Consider the following 8,674-nt stretch of genomic DNA (forward strand, 5'->3'; position numbering starts at 1 on the left):
AAAAAAGAAAAAAAGAAGAAAGCATTATGACCATCTACTTAATGGCTTGTTTCTCCATCTTTGAAACGAAATACAGCACTGACTCTGCGTATTAGGGATCCGACAGTCCGACAGTTTGTTGGTAGGTTTGTGGAGGTACGTGGCATCAGATGTCTACCCACAGGTCATATAGTTCGCGTAAATAACGGACCCCTGAAACTTCCTGGCAGATTAAAACTGTGTGCCCGACCGAGACTCGAACTCGGGACCTTTGCCTTTCACGGGCAAGTGCTCTACCAACTGAGCTACCGAAGCACGACTCACGCCCGGTCTCACAGCTTCACTTCTGCCAGTATCTCGTCTCCTACCTTCCAAACTTTACAGAAGCTCTCCTGCGAACCTTGCAGAACTGGCACTCCTGAAAGAAAGGATATTGCGGAGACATGGCTTAGCCACAGCCTGGGGGATGTTTCCAGAATGAGATTTTCACTCTGCAGCGGAGTGTGCGCTGATATGAAACTTCCTGGCAGATTAAAACTGTGTGCCCGACCGAGACTCGAACTCGGGACCTTTGCCTTTCGCAGGCGGGTTCTGCAAGGTTCGCAGGAGAGCTTCTGTAAAGTTTGGAAGGTAGGAGACGAGATACTGGCAGAAGTGAAGCTGTGAGACCGGGCGTGAGTCGTGCTTCGGTAGCTCAGTTGGTAGAGCACTTGCCCGCGAAAGGCAAAGGTCCCGAGTTCGAGTCTCGGTCGGGCACACAGTTTTAATCTGCCAGGAAGTTTCATATCAGCGCACACTCCGCTGCAGAGTGAAAATCTCATTCTGGAAACGGACCCCTGATTTGCGAACGCACTGAAGGCGTCCGATGGCGACCCAGATGGGTCCCACAGGATTTATCTCAATTTGGTCGCCTGGACATCAACGTAAGTTCACTATAATCCTCCTCAGACCAATGTAGCACATTTCTGGCTCCGAGACACGGACAGTATACTGCTGAAAGATGACGTCAAGCATGAAGGGATGCAGGTGGTTCGCAGCTTCCAGCGTGTCTTTCATTACTACTACAGGTCGCATGCAAGCGCAGGAGAATGTCTTCTATAGCATCCGTGGCGTCCGTGGCAGGCTGCGCGCTTCGAGCCGCCGTTAATCTGGACGATGGCGTTTGAGGAGACGACCTTCAACCTAGGGTAGCGAAAATGTGATTCACCCAAAGAGCCGACACGTTTCCATTGATCGACGGTCGAGTCCCGATGGTCCCGTGCCCGCTGCAATCGTAATTGGCGATGTCGTTGTGTCCACGTGCGAACACGTTGGGGTAGCCTGCAGCGGAGCCCCATGTTCAACAAAGTTCGATGGACGGTGTACTCTGAAACTCTTGTGCGTGCGCTAGCGTTGTGCTCTTTCGCCAGAGATGCTCAGATCACCATCTATCCCACTTTACGGAGCAGACAAGCCTCCGAACCCCACGTTCTGTGAAGGGTCATTGACGTCCAACCACTTAGCGCCTTGTGGTAGTTTTACTGTCCTTCTAACTCTTTCCTTAGATGCTCACAGCAGCAGCACGTGAACGTTGGACCAGCTTTGCTTCTCGAGGTACTCTGCTTAACAGCAACCTTCCCTCCGTCAAAGCCGTTTATCTCAATGGATTTCCCAATTTGCAGCCCATGTCTTTGCTATGGTGATCCTCCGTCCGTGTCTGCTACGTTTACATGCTTTTGTGAAACGTCTCCTTAGAAAAATTTATGAATGACTGTGCCGATAAACCTCTTACATTATTTGATTTTCGAACAGCTGAGAAGAACTGAACGTACTCAGACATTTCGCTCTTTACCTATTTTGATCAACACTAAACTGACACACAATATTTTTAGCGCAACGCAATCTGACTTTCAAAAATCCCTACAAAAGAATGGCCCTGACTAACAATAACCTATACCTTTCATGAATCACTTACCTCACAAAAATCTTCGTTACTCGAACTACTGCAATACAGCGAGCGCCAATACTGCCAGCTAAATAAAAGAAGGCACTAACTACTGATAGGCATAGCTAGCAAATGAAAGATTTTGATAGAGAACGAACAATGTATTTACCTTGATAATGTTCAAAAGTCATAATATATATGTCAGTTCATGATATCCAATATTGCAAATGTACTCTTTCTGATGGACACATGTCCAGATCGTCCGCTGTCATAACTCCGCCATCTCACTCCCCACATCCACCACTGCTGGGGGCTCACCTACAACTGCGCACTACAATGGCGAATATTCCAACAATGCCAACCAGCCACAGACTGCACACAGCACAGCCAGTGATTTTCATACAGAGCGCTACGTGGCGTTACCAACATAACAACCTAAACAGCCTACTTACATTTGTTACCGCGTTACGTGACAGCAACGCCACCAGACGGAACCAACGTTGCTGCGAGCAGTCTAATAGTTTTTGGCTTATCAGTGTATCAAAGCATTTCTAGTCATTTAATCAGGCATATTGTGAAACAAAATTCTTTATTTAGAGTTATATATCTGAGAGATATGCTAACAATGGAGTCTATTTCGTCTGAAAAAATCTGTGAAGTTTTCGCATCGTTTGTATTTTTTTACGTTCTTCCTTTAGCAGAAATATTGTTAATCAAAAATACATATGTACATATTATAAGTGGGATATTTATTGTTCGCACGTTGTATGTATTTCTTTCTGCCAGATATTTAAATCCCCCTACCCTCGACATCGTGTTCCTTCTTCCTTTCGTTTGCACATAGACGACTTCCTGAGCTTTAACATTTGGCAGCCATATTGCGTCGTCTTCTCTGTCGACATTGTCGCACTGTTGTTAAATGTAATGAAGTTATTAGCAAGTCATTGCTTCTGTCCATGCAAACATTAACATCAAACACGTTTGACGTTAGCACTGTTAGAGAACAACACGTGATTCTTTTAGTTGGCTCGGACTAAGTTCCCACTGCGGCTGATCTACTTTGTACAGCGTTACTTGTGTCAGTGTGTCGTTCAAAATATAACCACTGTGCCTTTACAGAAGTTAGACTCATCACGGAGGCCTATAGGTAATTACCTCACGTGATAAAAGTATACCATGTACACGCCATCACTAAGTTTACTGTGGTTTACAGAGAACTTATATGGACGTAGATTTAGGAATAGTGTGTAGTCAGTGCTATTTACGATTATATTACTTTTCGTATGTATATGGACACACAGTAGATTAACTACTATGAAAGAGTTCCAGTTTCAGCAGTGGACTCTAAGAAAAGATGTTGGCTTTTTATACTAAAACAAGCGATGTATGTGTACTAACAGTGAAACGATACTGCCTGTTCCAATTCGTAAGAGCTGTCAATACAGAACTGACGAGCGTGTTCACAGCACGGATAACGCAGTGGACGTTATTCTTTCGCCATGGTAACGAGCTTCTGGAGGAAGAATGAGCTGGACAATGGTTTTATTTATCATTTATTTGTACCCATCTGATATATATTTTTTTCTGTGCACCATTCTGCATTATTGGACGAGTGAATGAGACTATTTTGAATGTTCTGTGAGGAAGCAGAGAGTTGATCACTGTATGTCTGAGCGTTGAACCCAACAGTACTCACGTAACTGAGTATAGCAGTGAACTCAGGTCATTCGAAAGGTGTATCGTTTCTGTCAAAACACATCTAAGCCGATGTTGGCACTAGGTGACGCGTCCGTTCTCCCCTCCAAGCGAAGGTGAATATTGCCATCAGACAAGAACTCTTACTTCGGATGTGTAAGATGCTGCTCTTTAGCGGTTACTGTTACGTGATTTGAGTTAGGTAGAGGTTTGAGTTACTAAACATGTATCAGGGCGTAATTTGTTTCTTTCAGCAGTGTAATTCGATAGACATTATTTCGTGATTATATTTTGACAGATTTCATTTAATTTTGATGTGTAAAGTGCAGTTAGTAAGAAGGGCTTTGTCCATAACTAAATGCAACCACGTGCATTGTTGGTTCGTTGCATTTAGTCCCCCATGAGTCACTTAATTCTAAATTAATAAGTGAATTTATTCTTGCGGTTTATGGAGATCGTTGTTATGGAGAATTTTAGACCTCGGTACATTTTCCGTGAGTCTACCACATGGTATTATGGCCAGACTAATTCATTCTTCGTCGATGAAGTGTAAAATTAGCGTCTTCAATCATTTAATTTTGTCATTTCGGATCTTTTTATTTTGCTCATGCAACGCGAATTGTGCTGTTTATCTCAATTATGGACATAGTTCTGATGAACAGGCCATGTCATGTGGCCCCTTGCCATACAGCAATACAGAAATACACCTTTTACTACGCGAAATTATGCCCAGAAAGACTGCTAAAATGCGGAAAGAATCCTTTTTTTCTTTACTAAATTTAACACACTTTAGAATCATGTAATTTCAACGTCAAATCAAGTCGACCAAGACTCCAGTCGACGCTGGTGGAAACCATTTCGTGCGGATGATGGATTTACTTATCAACAAGCTATATGGAGTAATCATGAAAAATCTAGAACGGCAGAAGAAGCCGACGCCGATGAAGAAGATTTTGATAAGATAGCTCAGTCGGTAGAGCACTTGCCTGCAGATGGGAAAGGTCCCAGGTTCGAGTCGCCGTCCCGCACACTGTTTCAATCACCAGGACGTTTCAGATCAGCCTACACTCTGCTGCAGAGTGAAAATTCATTCTTGAATTCATATTATCTTTGTCTTATTCCATACATTTCACATCTGTCTCAAAAACGACGCTAGCCATGTTTACGACAAATTCTCTGCGTGCGTCATTTTGGTTCTGCTCCACTGTTTGTGTTAAGGGACCCTTTAGTTATCTGACTGCAATGATTTGTTAAGACTAATTACTGTCTTTTGTGAATTGTGCGCACGCCTTAGAAGCTTTATTTTCCTTCCTTATAAATCTCCATGACAATGTCATGTTTTTAATCCTAATTAAACTGCCATTCTTCGTAATTATTAATCCCATTTTCTTTGATCCAGTTTCATAAGTAGAGGCCCCTCCAAAGACATGATTTGACTACTAATGTTTTATGAAGGGAATGAAATTGACTTACAATAGTGAATCCCATATTAATTTATACATAGTAACTTACCACTCTCATTGTTTGTTAACATACCGAATTATTATCCCTTGCACTTATAACCAATACAAATGCTTTTATTGGGCCTATGTCCTTTCATAAAGTCAGAACACCTACACAAGTCCGGTAAGTCGTGAATATAACGGAAGGAGAGTATTAAATCCTTCCTTGGCTAAGAAGTCGTTGCCTAAGATTTACTTTGTTCATTTATGTAGCGTATTCTAATTAAATAACCTATTTTTGTTTGACGTCCCTACATAGGATGTGATTTTTCTTTTCTTTTTTTTCGCTGTTTGTAAATTAAATTCAAACATCCACCTTTATCTGGCGTTCAGGTCTAAGCTCTGTTTTCATTTATATGCATAGTTCTTTCGAAACACTGCTCTTCGAACAATTCTCTGTATGACTGGAAGTAGCAACGTGTTTATCTCTTCATGCTTAAGTATCTTCAACCAGGCTGCTTGCATAATGATAAGGTTCAGTGTAGCAATTTCCATTCGTTTTCTTCCATAAGGCAGCTTCCCGTAGTTGTAGAAAAGAGGCAGATTTGATACCCAGATTATTCCGAGGGGCTAAGTGTCGAGTCAGCTTTCGAAGTAACGTGCACTTCGAACGGAGAAACTCGAGATAAAACATAGCGTATCGCGACTCTCCGAGAGAGGCGAGACTTTCCTGACATAGCAACTTCACTGCGCCGTGACGTTATCGTCGGACAGGTGCTGTCCTAATTACTCGTACCAAGACGTTGCACGCAATATTGCTAAGCGGCAGCCGTGGACCCTCTCATACGTTTGGTGTTCCTAATAGTGTGGCACGGTCGTACTGCAAGTCTAAGACGCTTAAAACACTTCTATTTAAATCCATGTTTTACTAAAATAACATAACATGCAACATACACTTTTCATTGTGATGTGTTGAGGTTGCCAATGCGCGTAGTGAAAAGCGACGAAGAATCTGGTAAATATGAACGCAAAATCCGTCAGAACATCACAGACTCACCTGCACTGACACGTAAATATCGGGTATCAGTCGATGAGCCGGCAGTACATGTAGCACCCTTCCAGTGAAGTGCGCGACAGATAACACTATATAGTGAGCTCTCGATTGCCGTTAAAAAGTAGACAGTTCTGTACCAAATAACATACGTGCTTCAATATCGCCGTACATAAATAGTTACGGTCATAAATTAACCACACAGAAAAAAACTCGCTCCTCCCGGAAAACTTTTTTTCATTAACTTGAATCGTTTATGAAGCGTTATGGGTGTCCAATTTGTTGGAGGGGCTGAATATATTATTGAGTGTTCTTCCCATTATATTCGGGTGGGCAGAATCACTGACTGTTGTGTCTCTACGTGAGCTGTTTACACTTTTTTTTTTTTTTTTTTTTTACTGTCTCGACGAGAGCGTGCGAGATAATATTTACACACTCCACCCAGAAAACCGGTTCTCGGAGTTCATCAAGTAGATTATCACGAATTATGAGACGTCCTTCTTCTTTTCTGTCGAGGATCAGGCACAAACGCATAATCTTTTACAACCCATCAGCGCTTCTGAGTAACGAAATCTGGGGGTCGTGTGGTATTGCTGGCTGGGAGATGTCGAGAGGAAGGTTAAATCGCCTGTTGGGAAAGAAGTTCTTTTTTTTTTCACAATTGCACCTTTCCTTCGCAAAGGGTGAGAGTTCTCAATCTATATGTCGAATGTAGGTGCTGATGAGTGCTTTGGAGCTTTTTAGTGACGTAATGTGTAGTTGATGATGATGAGGAAGGCAGATAGATAAATAAATAGATAGATAGGTGGATAGATAGATAGATAGACAGGGAGAGAGAGAAAGAGAGATAGAGAGAAGGAAGGAGAGAGAAAGAGAGAGAGAGAGAGAGAGAGAAGGAAGAAGATGAAAACTGTTACGGGCACATAGCTTACTCCCCCTGCATATCAACGCCGAGAACATCGTCCCCCTATGACAGACGGCTCACATACCTTCCACTCCATGACATCCTGTGATTAGGTCTGCTATGTTCCATTGAAAAGGGCACCGTCAATTTCCTTGCCCATATTTTCTTAATCCGAGCTTATGCCCCGTCTTAAATAACCACGCTGTCGACGGGGCCTTAAACTCTAATGTTCCTCCCATGTCTTGTCAGCGAAGTACAAAGGATGAAAATATCTTTCATTATCAGGATTCGAAACAAATACCTTCTTGCTGAACACAATCGCAAAAAGTGTGCGATATCAGACTCGGCTATGGAGGCAAAAAGTAGTTAGAAATTAAAATATGTCGTGTCCTTTTGTTTACATTCTAAGAAGGGGTTAAATAGTTTAATTCTGGACAAAGGATTAAAGTTATAAAAAACGCTCATATTTTACAAACACCTACCCTGTGCAGTCTCTTTTTCCCTCAGCCCCAAGTCTACCTTTCCGTTAGGCCTAATTAGGCTGTAGATAAGTATGAAACGTTCCCTTAGAAAAATTAATGAATTACTGTACTGATAAACTTCTTACGTTATTTGATTTTCAAACAGCTGAGCAGAACTGAACGTACTTAGACATTTCTCTCTTTACTTATTCTGATCAACACTAAACTGACACACAATATTTTTATCGCAACGCAATGTGGCTTTCAACAATCCATACAAAAGAATGGCCCTGACTAACAATAACCTGTACCTTTCACGAATCACTTACCTCACAAAAATCTTCGTTACTCGAACTACTGCAATACAGCGAGCGCCAATACTGCCAGCTAAATAAAAGATTCAAACTACTGAAGGCACTAACTACTGATAGGCATAGTTAGCAAATGAAAGATTTTGATAGAGAACCAACAATGTATTTACTTTAATAATGTTCAAATGTCATCAGATATATATATATATATATATATATATATATATATATATATATATATATATATATATATCAGTTCATTATATCCAATGTTACAAATTTACTCTTCCTGATGGACACACGTCCAGATCGTTCGCTCTCAAAATTCTGCCATCTCTCTCCCCACATCCAGCACTGCTGGCGACTCACCTCCAACTGTGCAACGCTACGCACTGTTCACATCCAACTTCCCAACACTACAATAGCAAAAATTCCAATAATGCACGCAGCACAGTCAGTGATTTTCATACAGAGCGCTACGTGGCGATACCAACATAAAAACCTAAACAGCCTACTTACAAGTCTTATTGGAAATCTTGGAAAGATGTTGCATAAAAATAGGAAAAAAGGTTTATAACCTAAAAGTATATACACTGATGACAAAAACAAATCCAGAGAATTATCTATTCACTACTATAAAAAAAACTACCATAGACATGCATGGATAATACACTGTCCATTTGCATTAATGTGACCAACTTTCAAAAGCCTGAACAACCACGGCTTTGCAGCGTGGACCGCAGCGAAGACGTACAGGAGGAGAATCAATGAGGATCTGGAAGGGATGTGGAGGGATGCCAACTCCACTGCCTTGGCCAGCTGCGCTAGGTTTGTCTGCTGAGGATCCGCGCCGCGGACAGTCCAATCTAAGTGGTCCCATCGATTCTCGGTTTGGTTTACATCTGGG

The 8,674-nt window shown here is 41.9% G+C and overlaps 1 non-coding gene across 1 annotated transcript; it reads right to left on the reverse strand.

The window, feature by feature from the left end:
• Positions 1 to 220: 220 nt before the first annotated feature.
• Trnas-uga (transfer RNA serine (anticodon UGA)) lies at positions 221 to 295 on the reverse strand. Its single transcript has one exon. It is a non-coding gene; the product is annotated as a tRNA-Ser (tRNA).
• Between the last annotated feature and the right edge of the window lie 8,379 nt (positions 296 to 8,674).

The sequence above is a fragment of the Schistocerca cancellata genome, chromosome 4 (genome assembly GCF_023864275.1).
Source record: "Schistocerca cancellata isolate TAMUIC-IGC-003103 chromosome 4, iqSchCanc2.1, whole genome shotgun sequence".
NCBI classification, from domain to species: Eukaryota; Metazoa; Arthropoda; class Insecta; order Orthoptera; family Acrididae; genus Schistocerca; species Schistocerca cancellata.